Raw genomic sequence first — 22,014 nt, forward strand, 5'->3', positions numbered from 1 at the left:
ATGGCTTTTGCCTGAAGATGGCATTGAGGGAAGAAGCTTTTGTGCTGCAAGTTATGCACATATTTTAGCTCAGCTTTGTTCATGCTAGGTTGACTTTTACTACATAGTTCTAACTCCTTGTATAAACTAAAGCTATATAGTGTTACATTAAATATTTCAATAAAATCATGCTATGAGGCTGCATTCAATTCTTCAAGAGGACAAAAACCTTCACCTCCAGCTCTGTTAAGGTGCCTGCTCTTGTGAAGAGTTGCCTAAAATCCAGCCATGCGGCAACAAGAGATTTTTCCTTCCAAGTATGCTTTTATGAGAAATGTGCAATATGGTGTTGAAAGGTCTGATAGTACAAACATATCAGGGCTTTTTCCTCACCACTCAAACCACGGAGTAATTTAGCTATGTAGAAAGGCCAGATGCATTATGATAATGGGATCCTAAAAGGAACGTGGCCAAGCCACACTTGATTTTGATTCAGCTAAGCTAATCAAGAACTTCCTAGATATGCTTTGTGCCATGATATAAGAGACAGGAAAACTTGAATAAAGGAATAAGGAAGAAAAGTTCTTACATTAAAATTTCTTCTGTAATTTCTTTCAATTGACTGTATAAATATAGTTTTCAGTCAAACAAAGGGAACCCAAGAAAAACTTTTATGTATACATATATTCTTGCAACATTTGCCCTTTGTTGGGTAGATGGGGCATGTTTAGAGGCCCTGGATGGACCTTGATGAAGGATTGGCATTGAGCTCAAATAAAGCGACTACTATAGCCATGCTGAGGAAGAGGATGGTGTTTCCCCAAACTGTGAATAGCAGTAGTTCTTTAGTGTCATGACAAATAAGATATTTTTACAGAATCTTTGTACTCTCAAAATCAGAACAATGGCAGCAACCAAGCCAATAGGGAAGACATGTGAGTGGAAACTTTTAACTGTAACCTTTATTAATTTCAAAATAATCTGACAACAATTATGTTCTGTAAGGAGTGGGAAAGTTTTATCATTGTCTTGTTTTAGCTCCAGGGGATGGATTAAAGCCTTAACCTTTGGGCTGGGAGAACATCAAGCCTCCTTCCTGGAACTGTGAGTCCATCTCTCGGCAAAGTCAACTCAAATTCTCATTCTTATGGGAGAGGTAACATGCCTGCAGGCACAAGTAAACCAGTTAACATTACTGTGCAAGGATCACTGCAACTGTGGCTGAAGAGGGTTGGGAAATAAGTTTATTTGATTTTCCTATGCTTTATTTCCTTTTTTATATCCTTTTGACACTTAATACTCTAGGGTAAAAAAGAACAAATTCCACTCGGAGCCATTAGCACGACTGGACCTGTTGAAGCCATCAGGCTTCTTCCATACAGAGTTTTGGGTAATCCTATCAGTTGTCATTTATGTGGACCAACACACTGGGGGCACTGGGACACACTGACATTAAAATTGATGCATATTTGCTAACAAAAGATGAGCATCACCATTCATTCAGGGGGTTGACTGCAGTGCTTTCTCATGAGAGGAATGCCTCTGGGAGGAGCAGACCTCTCCCATGCTCCTAAAGTGAGGGAGCCCTGCTGCTGTGTTCCAAGCCTGGCTAGACCTGCCACTCTCTTTTATGTAGTTGCAGTATCTTCACTATCTGGACAGTCACTGCTAATCAAGTTTTCCACTCCAGCCCCATTGTTAACCATCTGTAGGAAAGCAGCAAGCTTTCTCATCAGCAAGCAGTCTCATATGACTGAGAGCATAGGTCACACACAGAGTTTTAGGTCGCATGTTGAAGCATGATATGGCCACCATCTTTTGTAGACCTAGATAAGTAAGGAGAGAACAAGCAGACTCAGTTTTTCATTCCTCTCAGGGCCTAATGAACTGATCAAATATGATGAGTCATTCAGTAGAGAACTTCATACTAAAGTTCTTTTAACTTCAGTGAAGTTTCCACTAATATGGAAAAGTTTTCAGTCTTTTGGACCATCGTTTGGTCCAAAATGGCTGAAAGAACAAATGAAATTTATGGACAGGATGTAGCCTCTGGCTTGCTTTTCTTTCTTTTCTTTTCCCAATAAGAAGTCCACTGTCCTGCTTTTATCATCCTGTATCTTAAAAAAAAGAAAAAAAAAAAAAAAAGAAGGGGATTTTTAAAACTTATTTCTACTTATTTCTACTCTATTCCTTGCTTCCAGCAGTTTCACTGACAGCACATTCATGTGTTTACTGTCCTTATGGGAAGACTTTCTCTTAAGCCCCAGCTTCTAGCTTCTCAGTCTTTATCACTTTCATCACTAGTGTTGAGAAAAGACACCAACACACTCAAAAATAAAAGAGAATTGCCTCTCCCACCCTTTCATTAATCCTTTGTGCTTCAGCTAGATTTCCTTCCTCAGCTGCTACTGTCACTGAGGTGAAGAGCACGAATAAAAAGGCACAGGAATAAAAATTTCAGAACATTAAAAAACTAAAAGCACTTTTAAAGTTCCTTCATATATCATAACATTTTCTTAGAAACTGTCTTCATACACGTGTTAATTATATTGCGCAGCTCTATGCTTCCCTATAAAGATCAAGCTGTACTGAGTTTGGACTTTTACTGTCAAGAGCACATTGTTTTGCAATCCAGTATTTCAGTAGTTTGTACTGACCTGTCACAATCAGTAGAAACACCAGTTCATTTCACTTTTGCATATATTTCAAGTCACAAACTCTTATCAGATATAGTGCTTACTGACACAGAGCCTTTTATTACAAGTTGCCCAAATGAACCAGCTTTGAAAGGCTGCTTCACTACTTCTCTAAGTGCTGATCACATTAAAGCAGAGGATTGTAAGCAGGTAACTGAAGTGCCCTGCCATTTAAAAAGTATTATTTTCAAATATATCTCTGCAAGTTTAATAAATTACACATCTACTCATTTCAAGCGACAGCTTTTTTGAGAAGACAAATAATCAGGAAATATGTGATGCCTACTAATACATTATAAAGATTATGTAAAATTTATTCATTAATTGCACCTACAATATTGCAGATCTAATACTCTTCAACAAAAAAGTCATGAAACAATGATGGTGAATGATCAATGATGCTCAAATGTAAATTAGAGGACTGCAGTCAATGGAACTACTTCATGGGAAAAGCATGCAGGATTTGTATAACAAGTTTCTTGGGTGCAAATACAGGATCCCTCATTTGCCCTCTCCAGACTGAAGCACAAGAAACATCTCAATAAAACTTCACATTGCTGTGATCCCACACACCGTGGAGAGCTTCTAGTTTAACTCACAAGTCTACTGAGTTAACTAACTTATGATATTCCCAGATCCAGTATCTGAATTGCCCTCTAGGATTTCCACGTGCCATCATCTGGGAGTGCCCAAGGTGCTGACCCATCATCCTTCATTCAGCCTCGTGACTTCCATCTCTTTTTATTTGCATTTTGTGACAACATGAGTCTTTAGGTGGACTTTGACCTTTTGACTTCTCTCTTGAGCAAGACTACAGGATCCAGTTCTTCCACTAGTTACATCCAAACAATCCAGCTGATATCAGAAAGGCTTACTCTACAGTTTATGAGAGTGCTAAATTTGACCCTTAATCTAATCGACATTGTAGATTAGTTCAAAGAGAAAAAAGCACATCAAACATTCAATATTAAGTTGCTAACCGTTACCACCAGCTGGAAAAGATGGCTTATTCTGAAGGGCAAATGAAACCATCTGACATCAGACAAAGAACAGTTCACAGGCCCTCATCACCATGACACTGAAAAGCATATTAGAGCATTAGACTGGTATTCTCTATAGGAAGAACTGGCAGTGGTACGCAAATCTACTTTACAATCAATAGCTCAGGCTGACATGATCACCTTTTGCTAAGTATGTTTGCAAAGTGGAGTAGAAGTTAATATTCAGTAAAAGTTCAATAGCCACTGTTGATTCAGCATATTAATCCACAGCAGGCGATTTTCCTGTTATTTTGCAAATATGCACACTGATGAAACACAAGATAGCTAATGTCAGCCATGTGCTCTTGCACATTTTAATCTAGGCCATCACTGTACAACGAATGCAGCGGAGACTAAACCTGTGCAGCTCCTTTCCTGTAATTCACCATTAACAACAATTATCAATCCCATATAAGCATTATAATGAGACTACTGAAGCCTCTCTACACATGCATCAACATGCCAATGCATGAGCCTGGTTTGCAGCATCACAGTGCCATACTATGAATCCAGTGATGCCTGTAAGTGCAGATGCATGGAAGAGTGGCACACAGGTGACACAGTGCATCCACCAGTTCAAGCAAGTATCACTGCAAGAGGTATCCTCAGGTTCTGAGCACCAAATGGATGCTCTGAATTTTCAAAGCTGGAAACGATGAGAGCTTCAGGTTATCTTACTTCACCTGAATGACCTCAAATCCATCGAGATAGAACTCCATTCATTCATTCTGTGAGAAGTTATGACAGCAAAAAAAAAAGCTCCAAAATATATAAAATGTGTTCACTGGCATTTTAATGGCATGTCAGATGTGAAAATGACTGTCTCCAGCAAAGAGTCTAGTGCAGCTCCTACAGACTCAGCTAGAGGGAGGCTCCTTCCTTAATATGTACCATTAGGGAGCTCTTACTTTAGCTCTACTAAATTTACTCTACAAAGGAAATAAAGTTATTCTTAATCTAGAGAGTATTACCGCTACCTGCTACAAGAAATTATACAGTTTTCTGCATCCTGGGAAAGAATTTGGCCAACCTTGGGAAAAAGAGTGAGAATGTGTGGCCATTATCACTCTTTCCAACTGAACTTGATTTTTCAAAGCACCTCCATAGAGCTCCCCACAATCAACAGAGGAACATGGCCATGGTGCAGTGCCAAGATTTCCTTCTGTTAACACAAAAGAGCCACAGTGGGATCTGTTAAGTTAAGGTGAGCCACAGGTTTGTTCTTTGGTTATAGACTTAAATAAAACCATAAGGTGAGACACAGATTTGAAATTTGGCCAGCCTTCTAGTTCAACTGCAAGGACACCAGATTGTTTAATATGATTTACCCTGAATGGAAGAAGACACTTGAGATCATAATTTTCATAAACTTTTTGCTGTTTCTCAACAGCTTCAGTTTGTGGTTGGATGTATATTTTTTTCTTCTTAAAGAGTGAAGCAGTTCTAAAGGTCCTTCAATTGGGCTTTGCTTACTCAAATTCCCAGCAGTCCTGCCTTTCAGACTTTAACGCTTATTCTCTGTGCAGAAATTAATTAAATTCTAGGAAAAATACCAAGGTTCTTTAAAGATTACTAAAAAACCCCCAAACCCAAGACCTTAAAAATGTTTTTTGGCAGTTCTGTCATCAAATAACATATGACCCCTTAGTACACAAATACCTTTCCTCCAGTTGTTTTTTTGAAAAGATAGATAATATTATTTCCCCTCTGTCCTAGCTTTGGATGGATACGTTAATTTTCACTGGTACAGTGCTGTGTTTTGGATTTAGTGTAAGAATAATGTTGATAACACACTTGTGTTTTACTTGTTGTTAAGCTTTTATCCTAAGTTAAGGATTTTTCAGTTTCCCATTCTTGGCAAAGCGAGCAGGTGCACAAGAAGCTGGGAGGGAGCCTGGCCAGGACAGCTGACCCAAACTACCCAAAGGGATATTCCATACCATAGAACACCATGCTCAGTATGTAAACTGGTGGGAGTCGCCTGGGGAGGCAGATCGCTGCTCGGGCATTGGTCAACAGATGGTGAGCAATTGCATTGTGCATCACTTGTCCTTTATTTCTCTCTTTTATTATATTCCTTTTCATTACAATTATAATTATGTTGTTATTGTTGTTATTATTATATTTTATTTTCGTTATGAGACTGTTCTTATCTCAACCTATGAATTTTACTATTTTTCAATTCTCCTCCCCATCCCACTGTGAGGGGGAGAACAGAGCGACCAGCTGTGTGGTGCTTAGTTGCTGACTGGGGTTAAACCATGACATACTCACAGAATTGATTTTCTGTTAAATTTAACCCTTAAATTACTCATGCAAGAAAGATTATATGTAATTATGTACAAACTGAAAAATATTTTACTTTGTAATGTAGACAGTAAACTCTTTGAATTACAGTGTACGTCACAAAGAAACAGTGATGAGTTCAGCTGACTCTTCAAGTGGTTTTCTAAAGCTTACATGGCAATATAGCTCTGCAGCAGTAATATATGCAGAGCATTTGCCCAAGCTATGAAAAATAAATCTATGCAGAACTTGCTTGATTTCATCTGCTTCTAAAAAGACCAAAATTTAGACCAGATTTTTTAAAAATAAAGAGGCTATTACATAATATGTGTAAAGCAGGTATGCTATATTCTAAGTGAAGTTCAGCTCAGGAGTTAAAAACTTTGCAAGTCAGACCTCAATTCTAGAATGGATAAAGTCAAGTCTTTAAAATAGTACTAACTCTTGGTAAACTAAACGGTCTTGTATGACAATAGCTTGCTACTCATTACCATAAAATCTCATTTTATCAGCAATTTACAGGTAATCTCTCACAGTACTCCATATAGGGTGGGATGTAAGGAAACAACATAAAAAGTTTCTTCTGTTCTACAAAGATTCACCCAGAAGAATGACAAATGAGAAATTACTCAATTCAGGCCTAATGCAATAGACTGTATCTGCTTGTGTCCATTCTGAAAACACCCAGGAATGGAATAAAATTTAGTCATTGCTATTCTGCCCTATTGTATAGACAGTGATTGATGGTACAGCTACTTAACGGAGAAGGCTGCACTAAATGAACAGTCATATAAATGTTTCAAATTATCTTAGAATAAAATGCATAGAATTACAATGTGTTGTAATTTCTAAGTAATCCATGACTGCATTATGAAGCTTCGTGCTCTTTTAGTTCAGAAAGGTAATGAGCCTTCACAACACTGGAAGCAGTGGATATTCAGCACCACTCAGAAATAGGCCAAGAAGCTTAAAATGAAAAGGGTAATCAGCCTATTGTTATGGGAGGAATTGCAAGACTGGAAATGGAATTATACAACTTGTATTTACTTGTAATCCCTGAAATCTGTCATCACCTAGAAAGAAGTGATTTTATGAAATGTTATTCTACATTGCTTGAGAATCTCATCAATCTACGATATAAATGCAGTTTTTGGTTGAGGTTTTTTGGTTTTGTTTATTTTGGGGATTTTTGTGTGTTTGTTTGTTTTTCAACAGTAGCTTCATTTCTTTATTTTGATTCATAAGCAGTGGATTTCAGGATCTAACTGTAGAAGAGAGACATGCTCCAACTGTCTTCCAACATATGGGAGATGTTATCAAAACTCATAGTAAAATATGGCCTGTATCAAAAATAAGCCCAGAATAAGTATGTAGTAATAATAAATTCCCAGTACTACAAACAGTACCTTGCAGAGATCACAACTGTATAAAACATAAAACATTGCAACACATACTTCTTTGCTATGCAGTAAGGGATGTTTTATCATGAGTATGATACTTTGCATCTTGATTTCCAGGTACTTTAACACAGTTGCGTAAAAAATAGTGTTATCCACATTTTACATGTGAGAGAACCAAGACACAAGATGCCTGGTTCAAAGTCTCAGAGCCTGAAACTTATTTCATATCACTTGATTTTCAGAGATGCTTCACTGACTTTGACACATTAGAAAAATAGGATAGGTTCCTGAAAATTAATTTAGGAAGCTCAGCATCTGTTAACATAAGTAATTAATTTAAAAATGGCCACATCAAAGTTTCCTAAAGTTGCCTTGAATATTTTTCTTAGAGTAGGTATGTCCAAGGAAAGTTCCAAAATATCTTTACTAAACAGAAGATGAAGAAAAAGGAAAGACTGTGATAGCCCCTGAGAATGCTAAAAAATAAGAAAACAAAATGCAGCAGCTGAGACAAATCAACAGCCTACAGTTTTGGGGGCTGAAGCTGTATTTTTCCTATAGCTTCAGATGAGACTGTGAGTCATGACAACTTCTTTTATTGATTCTCCAAATTAATAGTTTTCCAGGACTTCAATCATACTGTAAGGGAACGCACTTCATATCCTGTCTTTGCTGGAGGAACACATGTCTTTGTGGATGCTTAACCTGGATTGGCTACCTCAATTTTAAAATGCAGTGGAATCTGTCATTTAAACTAAGCACTCAATAAAATTCAAACCTGTGGGAGAATCTGAGCTTGAATTAATCTAATTTATTTAGCTAAAAAGCCAATTGACTTCTTTCACTGCTATTTTAATCCAGGTTAACTATGTCTTCATTTATCTGTAGGACAAATACACTGCTGATATCAAGGTGAGTAAACAGTCATTGGGTACCACAGTATATATCCATGAGATCAACTCAAAACCATTTCGAGTTATGTGTTAATAATATCAAGATAAAACCAGGTCCTGTTACTGCTGGGGCAGCCATTACTTCTGTTTTCAGCATGCTTTTAACATCTGTGTCTTTGACCTGTTTTGGCTAATTCATAACCTTATTTCAGAAGACAAACCATCTCAATGGTTGCTTTATTTGGGAACTCTATCTGCACCTTGGGAAAAAAAAACCCAACCCAACAGCTAGATACTGATGCCTATATATAGTAAAATCTTTAGACTGCTTCCCTGAATTATTCACAGTAACCACTTGGGCCATTTTTGCAGACTTCTTATACAAACAAAACAAAGATGTCTCGTTTGAGTGAAAAATCAGCCTCCGATAGTTTCATATTTACTAATGTCATGTTTACAGAGACCATCATTTAAAAGAAAGAAAACATTTATAGGGGTGGCGTAAGAAGCCAAGTACAACTAAAACTTGTTTCGCAATACATGATCCACTATGGTTTAGGGAAAGTTGCAGAAAATCAAGTCAAGTTTAAAGAGGAACAGCTTTTTTTTTTTTTTTTTTTTTTTTTTCTTTTCTAATATATTTATGACATACTGGAAGGCCAGCAGCAAGTCACAGAAAACTCATTTTTAATAACCACAGTAAACCTAGGAATTTCAGTTATGCTGACTGGTTTGTTGTGAGCAAACTGGTAACATAGACTATTATTAAGATTGCATAACACTTCCGATTTATATGATCTTGTTTGAAGTCCAAGAAAGTCATAAAGAACTCAAGCCACTGAGACTTAAGTTCCCCATTCTCAGTGTATGCCTCAGGCTGAATTTATTCAGACATTTTCAGCCAAAATGGTTTGGTCATCTCTAAGCACAAGGTCAAAGAAATCCCACCACTCCCCATCTGTTTAAAAAATTAAAATAAAAATGAGGTGACACTTTTTCAGGTCATTTTAATATTCTGAAGTATTCATTCATAAGATTTTAAAATACTGAGATTAACTTTTGGAAGGAAGTGGTCTTACGTCAGGAAGGCACACTGTTTCATCCTCTTAAACTGAGCTCTTATTCAGCCATGTTAAAAGCACTTGAAAAAACAGTTTGCACATGCTCAGCAGAATTTTCTTCAACTTTTCAGTGAAAACTCCCCCAAAGATGTCAGTACTGAGCACATGACCAGCATTTCCAGTTGCTGGAGGACGGGCACCTGTGGTGGGTTGACCCTGGCTGGACACCAGGTGCCCACCAAAGATGTTTTATCACTTCCCCTTCTAAACTGGACAGAGGAGAGAAAATATAATAAAAGAGTCATGGGTCAAGATATCATTTGTTGAGAGATCATTCATCAATTATTGTTACAGGCAAACCAGATTCAACTTGGGAAAAATTAATTTAATTTATTACCAGTCAAATCAGAGTAGGATAATGAGAAATAAAAACTAAATCTTAAAATACCCCCCACACACACACACACACCTCTCCCTTCTCAGGCTCAGCTTTACTCCCAATTTTTTCTACTTCTTCCTCCCAAAATGGTGCAGAGGGATGGGGATTAGGGGTTGTCAGTTGTTCACACATTGTTCCTGCCACTCCTTCCTCCTCAGGGGAAGGACTCCTTACACTCTTCTTCTGCTCCTGTGTGGGGTCCCTCCTACAGGAGGCAGTCCTCTATAAACTTCTCCAATGTGAGTCCTTCCCACAGGCTGCAGCTCTTCCTGAACTGCTCCAGCATGGGTCCCTTCCACAGGCTTCAGTCCTTCAAGAACAGACTGCTCCTGTGTGGGTCCCCCATAGGGTGACAAGTCCTGCCAGCAAACCTGCTCGAGTATGTGCTCCTCTCTCTACAGGTCCACAGGTTCTGCCAGGAGCCTGCTCCAGTATGGAATACTCAGGGGGTCACAGCCTGGAGCACCTCCTCCTGGAGGCACCTGGAGCATTCCTTCTGCTCCTTCTTCACTGACTTGATGTCTGCAGAGTTGTTTCTCTCACATATTCTCACTCTTCTCTCCATCTGCAGTTGCTGTTGCACAAGGGTTTTTTTTCCCCTTCTTAAATATCACAGAGGTGCTACCACTGTCATCGTTGATGGGCTTGGCCTTGGCCAGAGGTGGGTCCATCTTGTAGGTGGCTGGCTTTGGCTCTATTGGACATAGGGGAAGCTTCAAGTAGCTTCTTCCAGAAGCCACCCCTGTAGCCTCCCCCTACCAAAACTTTGCCACACAAAACCAATACAGCACCTGAATGGCAACTGTGAAGGTTTTCCCCTGTGCTGTGTGTTCATCAACCTTCCAGCCCTGGGAGAAAGCAGCCCTTTCACCAAATGCAACACAGAAGAGAGATTTCAGGTCAGGAGAAGAGAGGATTGGGCAAGGACTAGAGACAGCTAGGAGAATGGGGAGAAAAGACACCAGAACTGGATGGGGAGACCATGCTTTCCATGTGATTGAGTAGACCACCGAGGAGAAAGAATTTCTAGTGTTTCAATAATCCCTCAGTCTGAGAGCCAGGGAAGGAGCAGAATATAATTTGCTTCTGAAACACTGAACTGTTTGTGCTGTGGAAACAGTCTCTGCTTTCTCAAAAGAAATTGCTGAGTACTGGATGGACAAAATATGCAGTTGGGTGCTAGGGGAAAAGGTGGAGGGAAGATATGTCAGCTTGGATTTGAATTTAAAAAATCCTGAAGCTCATGAAAATATTCATATATTTGGAACATTGTTTAAATGGGTCCAGTATTTAAGCAGAGTTCTACATGAAGAAAAGGCAGGTAAAGATTCACCAAAACCTGGATTTTAAGCATGTTTCTGTCAAAGGCTGAGTAATCATTAAAAATATAAACTTTAGCAGTAGTCATTAATACTGTGTTTGTGAATGTCTAATCTGCAGAATTCCTAGCTGCAACTTGTATGAGGATCTAGGCACTGAAATGATACAATCCTGATAAAACAGCCAGGAACCTGAAAAAATGCAGGCGTCCTGCATGAAAAACTAGTGTTTAAATCCAACTCAGGTCTTTCTTGAGCTTCATTCTTTCTGGGTATGAAATGGGAACCGTATCAGCCCCTCACCTCATGAGTTTGTTGTGAAGCTAGAAGAAAGCCTATGCAGTGCTCAGTTTTTCAGTAATGGGCACTGCCAAAAAAGTAAAAGGAGGCATTATTAATTCTCTCTTCAGACAGAGTTTTAGTGATGGGGTACAAAAGGCCTTCTGCCAAAAAATCAAGTTAATGTGCACCAAATGAAACAGGGGTCCTGTCAGAAAAATAGTATGGGATCATAATTAAAACTGGCCTTATATATAACAGAAAGACTGAATTAAAACTGCATAGGTAGGATTGTGCAAGCAGGGAATTATGTAATTCCTTCAAGGATTCTTCATTTTGCAGGCTTAGTAATGCTTTGGAGTTTTTTAAACCTTGTTTACTGTTAGTATTTTAAAATCTACAATGAAGGAATGGATGGTTCCTCCATGCACAGATACAAGTTTTTTCACTTGACTTAGCTCTTCTTTTAATTGACTATGAAGAGTCAAAGCTAGGTCATGCTGTAATAATGAGCCCAGACTTGCATAGAGTGCATATTCCCAATTGTATACAACCCACTTACATCTATTATAGATCACTCCAAAATTCCTGAATCTATGCTGATATTTTAACAAGGTCCATAGTCAGCTCCTCCCATCTCAGTAAGGTGTAGTGTACAGCAGTGATGCTCTTGACTCCCATAGTTTTCTTAACAAAAGGTGTCAAAGTATTTTCTGTTTATTAAATGAGCCTTTCCATCTCTTTCAAATATAATTTTTTTCAGAGGTTAGAAGTATGACTGGCTGATGCATGCTTACGTCTTTCCCCAAAGGATGTTGAATTTTGCCACAAATGCTTATGGGCTGCTTTAAGGTTTTCAGGGTTATAAAAACAAAACCAGCATGAACCTTCTAGAACACAGAGCATTCACAGGAACCACTTCACCTGTGTTCTAAATATATCCACCTCTGGATCTTAAGAAAGCAGTTGTTTAACATTTCATACAAACATCACAGTGAGAAACAAGGCTGGAAGAAAAGGAAACAATTGTGTCTAACTGCAGACAATTGGAATGACAGAACATAATTAACCAAGATGGAAATTTCCCTATACACTAAGATTGCCACACCCAAACAAAACCAAAATAAAATAAAATGCAGTGAGATGCTTATGTTTCCAGAAACAGACAGTACTTCAGGTTTTTCCTATCACCTTAAACACTACAACTCTAGCAACAAACTTTTCTGAGGCACAAATTCAGTATGAGCTGTAGAACAGCCTCTATTACAAATGCAAGAAGGAAATGACTTGTGTTTTTGCTTTGACAGATTTGTTAGATCTAATCCAAGAAAGTGAGTAATAGAACACGTTCCCTACTGTTAGAGAAAGCCAGAATTTTAACCAGGTCCTTAACCAGACTTCCATGAATCCATTTTTCAGTGTTCATCTCTCTAAACTAGACCTAGGGATAGCTTCTGACTTCTCCTGTTTTAAAAGAGAACTTCCACACCAAAAAGTCCTCTACAAAACAGAAAAATAAACAAAACCATACAAATAAATCTCATTATACTAATTTTCTCCCTGCAGTGAAAACAATAGATTTTATTACATCATTACATTTCAATCAGATTATTAGAGAACAAATTAAACTAAATAAATATATCAAGATTTGGAAGACATTCATAAACCAAACAAAGATGGAGCTCCTAAACTGTTCAGTATCAAAGGGGCATGAAGTCAGCACATAACCATAGAAAGAGTCAGCTTTACAGCTACTGATCTTACCATGGGTGCTATGAACTTGCTAATTTCCACAAGAATGTTTTGGCATTGTGTAGTTGGTAATTTGATAGTTCTTTCACAAAACATAGCTACTTGTTTCATCTGCATAATTGAAGGTGACACATCTGTTCAATTTGTTCATTCAGTCCAATTTCCTTTCAGCCTTATATATGAAGAATGTAGTTTTAAACATTTTTTCTTAACCTGAGGAAAAAAGGCAAAATGTTGTCCCTCAGTCTTTGTGGCAGATCAAAGCAGCAGGGGGAAGAACTTGTCTATACATTTTTCAAATCTTTGGTTTTCTAATACTTTACAGCTTTGGAGGATTTTGTGGAAATACTCATAGAATTCTCTCATTCATCTGAGGTGTTTTTTTTTTTAAAAAAAAAAAAGAATACTCCACTCGATGGAAAACTGAACCTTGGATTCTTCTCAGTTTGCTCTTCTGTGCAAAACAAAATAAGCTAAAGTAATAATCAGCTTTTAAAATTACATCTCCTATACAGTCAGAGCTGAACACGATAGGTTTGAATATTGTTACATTAAATTAAATGAAGGACTGATCTGTTTCAAAATATAACTTCTGTCTTAGGCTAGAGCAAGGAAACTCAGAGACTGATACATGAAAGATGTGCTTCATAAAGAAAACATGAATTTACAGAATAACTGTCCTGTAAATTACATTATGTCTTCATCCTGGATTTCATCATTGGTTTCAGTTCTGGTGATTTGCTTTCATTAGCACATTATGTAGGAATATATCATTGCTCGCCTGTTCTGCAAAAAATGTCCTTCTATTTACCAAAAGTTTAAATTCTTCCACCTTCCATGAACCTGATCCTATTAATAAAAGGAAGGGTAAATGAGAGCTCCAGGTTATCACCTCCTGAGTTGCAATAATTTCGTGTATGTTATTTTAGGACCTGGTCATTTCTGTTTTCTGTATGCTAGAGTCTCTCTGGAGTATGACTAAGGCATTCACTGAAACTGCCCAGGAGAGACTGAGACAAGAAGTCTCTTACTACTAATTTATACCAGTTCAATACTTACTATTTGTTTCCTTATTTACACTTTAAATATTGTCACCTAAACTGAGATAGTGTAAATTATTTCCGAAATAATGAAAAAGACAAATCAAGAAAAGGGTTCTAGCACAAGAACTTGAGACAATCCTGGTCAGACGTATTGGCAGATAGGGTATGGGATTTTTTGTAAAGTTCAGAAGTTGCTCAGAAGTATTTAACTCTCCTAGTGTGATAACCTGTTTCATAAGTAATTAATAGAAATTTTTCTAAGGTCAGATGAAATTATTTTTACCACCTTTTATTTTATATAAACTTGCCAATCTATTTCTTTAAACATCACTGCACACCTGAAATTTCATTAAATAAGGTCAAAGATGAGATTTGTGATGTTTTCAACCTACAAATTTTGCTGTAATGGTATATGTAATTGTGTAAATACCACACATAGTAAGAAAGTTATATATATTCATTATGGTGCTCTGATTGATTTTAATCTCTTCAGTCTCTACTTCTTAAGTCTAAATCATTGAAAACAAAAAGAAACACACACACACACAAAAAAAAAAACCAACAACCAAACAACAAAAAAACAAACCAAAACCAATCAAAACAGTAGAAAAGTATCCATAATATAGAATTGACTGTGGAGAAGGCCATTTCTGAACTATCTGAAATTATATACTCACCTGAACACAATTTTGAACTTTTATATCTTCTGATTTTTCTTGCTGTTATTGTAGTCTGACATGTTTTACATGTGGAGAAGATTTGGAGAGAAAATAAATAATGTTTTGGAGCTTGGTTTCAAGAGAATAGAGTAAATTTTTTAAATATGAGGAACATTATATACTATACAGGAAGCTAAAGCATATAGCTTCAGAGACCATCAACGTGTTATATCTTGATAGTCAAGCAATAAATGTGTTGTCAATCTCTCTTCAAGAACTTGTTCCTTTCTAAGCTGTAGCTTTTCAAAGGGTAATAAGACATATCTGTGTGAATGAAATTTGCAGGACTGAACCTTTATCCCCCCAAACTTTATAACACTTGCAACTCTGAATTACTTTGCACATGGGCTTAGTCCTCTTGATCTCATCTGAGCACTCTCAACAGACTGCAGAGAAAAAAGTCCAACAGAGTCATCCTTGAAGTTATTGAAATAATACAGAAGTCTATTCAAGATCAATGGATTGATTTGCAATCTGCGAAATGCCATGAGTTGACCTTCTGTATAAACTTCTGGGGAGATTTAATACTCCTTTGTTTATTCAATTAATCTAGTAAAGTATAGAATCTCTATATTTTATGCAAGAATAATTCCCACTTCATAGTCCCAGATGTTTTTCTGGATATAATTTCAACATTGCGTATGTTATTTAATGCCTTTGATTAATTTTGTAAGGCATTTAAAATACCATTGCATCCAATCAAGTGTAAAGAGACATGTGAAAATGAAGTGACTCATGCAATAGGAATTAAATCTTACACTGTATTGTCCCCTATTCTTTTAGGGATGGATTTCATTTGCAACTTAAGCTTCTGTCACACATCACCAGCAGTGCAAACAGACTAGAAAACATACTGTACACTCATTAAATGTGGATTTGGATTGCAGAAATCTTATGATATATATTTTTAAACAAACATCAGGTTCTGTCATTAAGCCATAGGTACTCCTTCCTTCTTGAAAAGTAAAAAAATGCATAAAATTAGTACTTCAGGGATTTTGTAGAAATACCATAATTAAAACTTGCAAAGCACCATTAAAAAGAGAAGTAATTTGTTAGTAGACTAAACAAGGTCTGTCAGAAGTCTTTCTTTCCAAAGCATCTTCAACACTCAAATAAATTTTATGAGGAAAAGTCTTTGGTAAATTGAGGGCTGGGCGAATACAGTGGGCTGAACCTTAAGCCTCTGTAAGTTAACAGCAACAGAAGAAGGTTGATGGCAATAAAACAGAGGTAAAGTATACTGGCTGAAGAAGCAATTCAGTATCTAAGGAAAACAAGCTAGAATGACATGGACAGGAACAGTAAGAACAGTCTCCCACTGCATCTCTGTGCTTTATTTTCATTTGTCTTCCCTCTCCATCAATGTCTCTGATTCAATTAAAATAAGTTCCTCCATTTAATTTTGTTTCTTAATGTGGTGTGTTTTTCCTATATACACAAAAGAATTACAAGAGCTAGGGCAAGACAAAACCCATTTACACCAAAACCTAGCTCTGTTATGATGATATACAAAACCAAATGTTGCATCCAGAATTAGTCCGAGGATTCAGGGGTGCATCCATGTGTGCTTTAGGTGGTAAAGTTGTGTGTGTCCCTGCATCAGCTGCACACATAATTGGGGTTATTCAGTCTTTATACAGGTATATCAGGAAGAAGCCATTTACTAGAGGCGTCAGATGAATAGCCCTCTCTATAAAACAAGTGCTGTCTGTAAAATTTCAGGTCATATTCTGAAAATTCCTTTAGCACTGTGCTCCCTCACTGGCTTTGAAGGGACAGTCCTGAGGCCAGGATCTTCCCTTCAGACTGCTAAGGTTGACATAGTAAATTTTGTTGTCAGGCCATCTGGCCACTAGAATGACATAATCTACCCTCTTCATGCATTCAGACAGGATGCATGAATATTTCTCTTGCTCTGGGGAGAAAAGAGGGGAGAATAAGGAACTGGGATGAAAGGCCAGCTGGTGGATTAATTTAAATGAACACTGACATATACAAGCTGTCCCTGGCCCCATGTCTTCTCAGGTTTATTTACATATGCTATCTCCATCACAGGTAGTATAATGGAAAGTAACACAATGCTGATAATAATAAAAGGCCAAAAAATAAACAATCAAACATTTACACATCATCTGTTTGAAATGCCATGTTAGAAAGGTGGAGCCACTAAATGACTTTTGCAGTAATCTTTGGTGCTGCTTGTAGGGTTAATTAGTAACAGGAACAATGCTGAATTACTAAAACCTCATCACACATTTTATGTATATTTCTAAGCTGATGGTAAATAAGTTACACAAATAATCTTCATATCTGTGGTCATTTTAACAATACTTGGAAGTGCTTGTAGTAACTTCCATTTTGTAGCAATTCTGGATTGCAAAATTAGTTCTATGAAGTGTTGTTCCTTTGGACAATATAGTAAGGAAAGGTTTAACACAAATTTCCGCGAGTTACAACACTTCTATATTTCAGTTAGGTTAAACTATGTATTCTGTCCTGAAATAAAGGTTGTCACAAAGAGTCAGCATTGGGCAGGATAGAGAGTCCCAAAATAATTATGTTGACAGTAATTTTCTGTTTTCTTTTGTTATCTTTGTGACTGTATTTGCTTAATCCAAGCTTTTCCTCTTCTCAAATCAAAATTCTCTTCATATTAATAAGGTCACAACCATAGTTTTATAACCTCAGAGTATATTGTCTTGAAAATGTTTATGTGGAGTGCTGTCTTTATGCAACGAACCTGTTATGAAAAAGTACAGGAGTAGCAGACCCTAAATATCTGTATTTATTAAAAATACACAGAAAGTCGATCTCTTGCTTTGGCAGACTTAAATCCAGAACACAGACAATCTCTGCAAGATTGATGAGAAATTTTAGGAGCCACTATACCATTCTTTAAAAACTCACATGCTTAAGTAACAATTTTACAGGTGGCTATACACTAGCATCCAGTATACACTCATATACTAATTAATTATTTTTTCCCCTGCCTTATCTCTGGAGATGTAAAAGCAGAGAACCAGGGAAGTCAAGTAAATACGCAGGTCCCAACAGCTGCAGAGTGAATATGCTGCTCCCTGATTTCTCCACTCAATGCTAGTAGCTGTCACACGACAAGCACCACAAGAAAAGTCAGCAAAAACTTTATCAGCCCTCAAGCTATTCTTTCCATTTGTGTATTTCTGCACAGCTTCTGATCACATTTTTTCATTGTTTTACTAGCTTTCAGGATTTATTGTGAGATGCATGACATCTTAAGGCTTAAACATCTGGGATCAAGAGGACCAGCATTTCATATTTTCAGTTTTTAGGAAGGACCCATTACTCCTGATCATAATAGCATCATGATGACTTGAAAACATGAAAACTAAAATATAAAGTGTTTTTTTCATGGGGGTTTTTGTGGGGTTTTTTTATGTTTGGTTGGTTGGTTGGGGTTTTTTTCTGGCCATTTCACAATTTGAACAGGAAGGGAGAAAGGAAGTCAGTCTTCAGATTGAAATTTTTTAATCTAGGGGCAAGCAACACATTTCTGCTACTGTTCATAAGAAACACTTGCTCTTGCTATGAGTAAACCTTTGCAGAGAAAGTTTCTATTTTCTAGTACATGAAAATCCTTCCTTCAAAACTACTGGAAGTTTGAGAAGTGAAGATATACATATGTGGTATTTCTTTGCATCACAAAAGTAAGTTTAGATCTGGATGTTGGAACACTTTATGAAACTTTAAGATAATTCCTGTTTATGAAAGCCAGATTTACACTGGCAATTTTGTACATTTAATTGCATTAATCATCACTTCAGATATGAGTAAGTGAAAATTAAAGAAGCATTATAAACCAAGGTGGCTGTCAAAAAGAATCTGCAGTTTTTCTTTGACTGCACTATATTTTCATTATTCATCCAGATGTAATTTCTTCTGTAATGGCTTCTGCGTTAGAAAAGCAGCAGATTCATTTCTGAGGGTTATGGCTCTTGTTCTCAGAAAACACGTGGCATATACTTCTGCTATTTCACATACCAAGAGGATGCATTCAGATAATGGAAGAACCATGTAGGAAAAAAATCTTAACCTGAGGAATTTAGAGGTCAAAAGGGAATAATCCATTAAATTCTCTTGGGCAAATCTCTTTGCTGGTGTAAGAAAGGAAAAACATGTCCACTGACTACATCAGAATTGAAAAAAGTTATACTGGTGAAAAAAAAATAGACTAACGAAAACAACCCACTAATAAATAAATACAGTTAGCACACTGGCCTCTGAGAACAGCTGCTGAAACAGAGAGCACTGTGCCCTTTCTCATGTCCTAAGCAGACAAAAATACATGCCTCTGTTTTACACTATAGCTACCCATAATTAAATGTGAAAATAGTGGGGCAAAGGTGAAGAAATAGATTAAAAAGCATTTGTCTAGAGAGGTTTGGGGCATTTATGTAAAAAGATTTATTTACAATCATTTTTTGGTTTGTACTAGGGTGTGGTAATGCCCTCATGAGCCATCTTCAAAAGGGTCTAAAGGGCAACATCCACAAGAAGGCAGCTAAGAAGAGTAGTATTGATTACAGACTGTTAAGTGTAAGCAAAGATCAATTTACTTCATGTTTTTTTCCAAAAGACTGGAACAAGAAATTTTCAGTCAAGGAGAGAGATATTCCCTCTGTCTCCTCACTGCAAGTAATTCAGAGGAGACCAGGGGAAATGGGATCTCACCCACTTATTAATTCCAGACTGATCCCCATGTTTTAAACTTCCCAGAGATACTTCACTATGTGGGATTTTGAGCTCTAGCAGCAAATTTCAAGGAGAGTCCAGCAGTCTCAGAAGACCACCTAACTTCCCCACCATGCTGCACGTCCTACCAGAAGTGCCTTCTCTCCACCAGCCTCTATGGTACCCTCTTTTTAGTCCTTTTATTTTTGTCTCTTAGAAAAGCTTTAACTTCTATGTTAAAATGTTCATTCATGTAACTCATATTATAATGTCCATCCAGGCAAATAATTTTCTGTTTTTTTCAGAAAAAGCACTCTGGAAAATTTGTAACACAACCAGCACAGTCCATGCCCTTTCATTTATCCTAGCTAGACTCCAAAAAAGTTCTGCTGATTTCAACAGCAAAGCCTCGGGGTCATGACCCCTTTCCTTGTCCTAAAATAAGCTTTCAGAAGCCCGCCTCGTGCCTGACTTTTTTTGCTAAAACAAAAAGAGGTTCAAAAACACCCTGCAACTGGCTCTATTCACTCAAAACAGAAAACCTACCTTGAGGCAAGTGCTCTTCAGTCAATAATAACAGATTAAACTGGAGAACAAGGGAGCCACAGGAAGGTCATCTGACTTCTGGCTGTGACTCGACAATGATAACTTAGATTCCTCAAAAAAGACAGGCCCCTACACCTATTACTTCAGTGCTGAGAACTTTGTGAACTTCTGTCTCAGCTAAACAAAATCTGGAAAAAAACATCCAAAGTAGCTCAGAGAAAAAGAGTGGTCCCTCTTACTTTTTGTTATGTATTGAGAAATTAAGCTAATATTTAACAGATAGGAACATCAAACCTGAGAGTTTCTGGAGAAGAGAATCACAGAATCACATAACAATCTAGACTAGAAAAGACCTTGAAGATAATCTAATCCAACTATTAACATAACACTGACCATTCTCAACTACACCATATCCCTCAGTGTTATGTCAAAATGACTCTTAAACACCTCCAGGGATGGGGACTCCACCATACCCTGGGCAGCCCATTCCAACACCTAACAACCCCTTCTGGAAAGAAATGCTTCCTAATATCCAGACTTAACCTTCTCTGGCGCAACTTGAGGCCATTACCTCTTGTCCTATCACTTGTTACTTGGTTAAAGAGACTCATCCCCAGCTCTCTGCACCCTCCTTTCAGGTAGCTGTAGAGGGCGATGAGGTCTCCCCTCAGCCTCCTCTTCTCCAGACTAAACACCCCCAGTTCCCTCAGCCGCTCCCCGTACGACCTGTGCTCCAGACCCTGCACCAGCTCCGTTGCCCTTCTCTGGACACGCTCGAGTCATTCAATGTCCTTTTTGTAGTGAGGGGCCCAAAAATGAACGCAGGAATCGAGGTGCGGCCTCACCAGTGCCAAGTACAGGGGTAAGATCCCTTCCCTGTCCCTGCTGGCCACGCTAGTGCTGACACAAGCCAGGATGCCATTGGCCTTCTTGGCCACCTGGGCACACTGCTGGCTCCTGTTCAGCCGGCTGTCAATCACCCCCCCAGGTCCCTCTCTGACTGGCAGCTCTCCAGCCACTCCTCCCCAAGCCTGTAGTGCTGCTGGGGGTTGTTGTGTCCCAAGGGCAGCCCCCGGCATTTGGCCTTATGGAAACTCCTGCAGTTGGCCTCAGCCCATGGCTCCAGCCTGTCCAGGTCTCTCTGCAGAGCCTCCCTACCCTCGAGCAGATCAACACTCCCACCCAACTTGGTGTCATCTGCAAACTGACAGGGTGCACTCGATCCCCTTGTCCAGATCATCAATAAAGATGTTAAACAAGAGTGGCCCCAAAACTGAGCCCTGGGGGACACCATTCATGACTGGCCGCCAACCAGATTTAACTCCATTCACCACAACTCTTTGGTCCTGGACATCCAGCCAGTTTTTTACCCAGTGAAGTGTGTGCCCATCCAAGCCATGAGCAGCCAGTTTCACCAGGAGAATGCTGTGAGAAATGGTGTCAAAGGCCTTGTTAAAGTCAAGGTAGACAACATCCACAGCCTTTCCCTCATCCAATAAGCAGGTCACCCTGTCGTAGAAGGAGATCAGGTTTGTCAGGCAGGACCTGCCTTCCATAAACCCATGCTGACTGGACCTGATCATCTGGTTGTCCCGCATGTGTTGTGTGATGGTACTCAGGATGAGCTGCTCCATCAGCTTCCCTGGCACCAAAGTCAAGCTGATGGGCCTGTAATTTCCCACATGTTCCTTCTGACCCTTCTTATACATGGGCATCACATTGGCCAATTTCCAATCTGTCAGGACCTCCCCAGTCAGCCAGGACTGCTGGTAAATGATGGAAAGCGGCTTGGCGAGTACCCCAGCCAGCTCCTTCAGCACCCTCGGGTGTATCCCATCCCATCCCATAG

This window comes from Athene cunicularia (genome assembly GCF_003259725.1).
Source record: "Athene cunicularia isolate RWA chromosome 1 unlocalized genomic scaffold, athCun1 chr1_part2, whole genome shotgun sequence".
Taxonomy (NCBI): domain Eukaryota; kingdom Metazoa; phylum Chordata; class Aves; order Strigiformes; family Strigidae; genus Athene; species Athene cunicularia.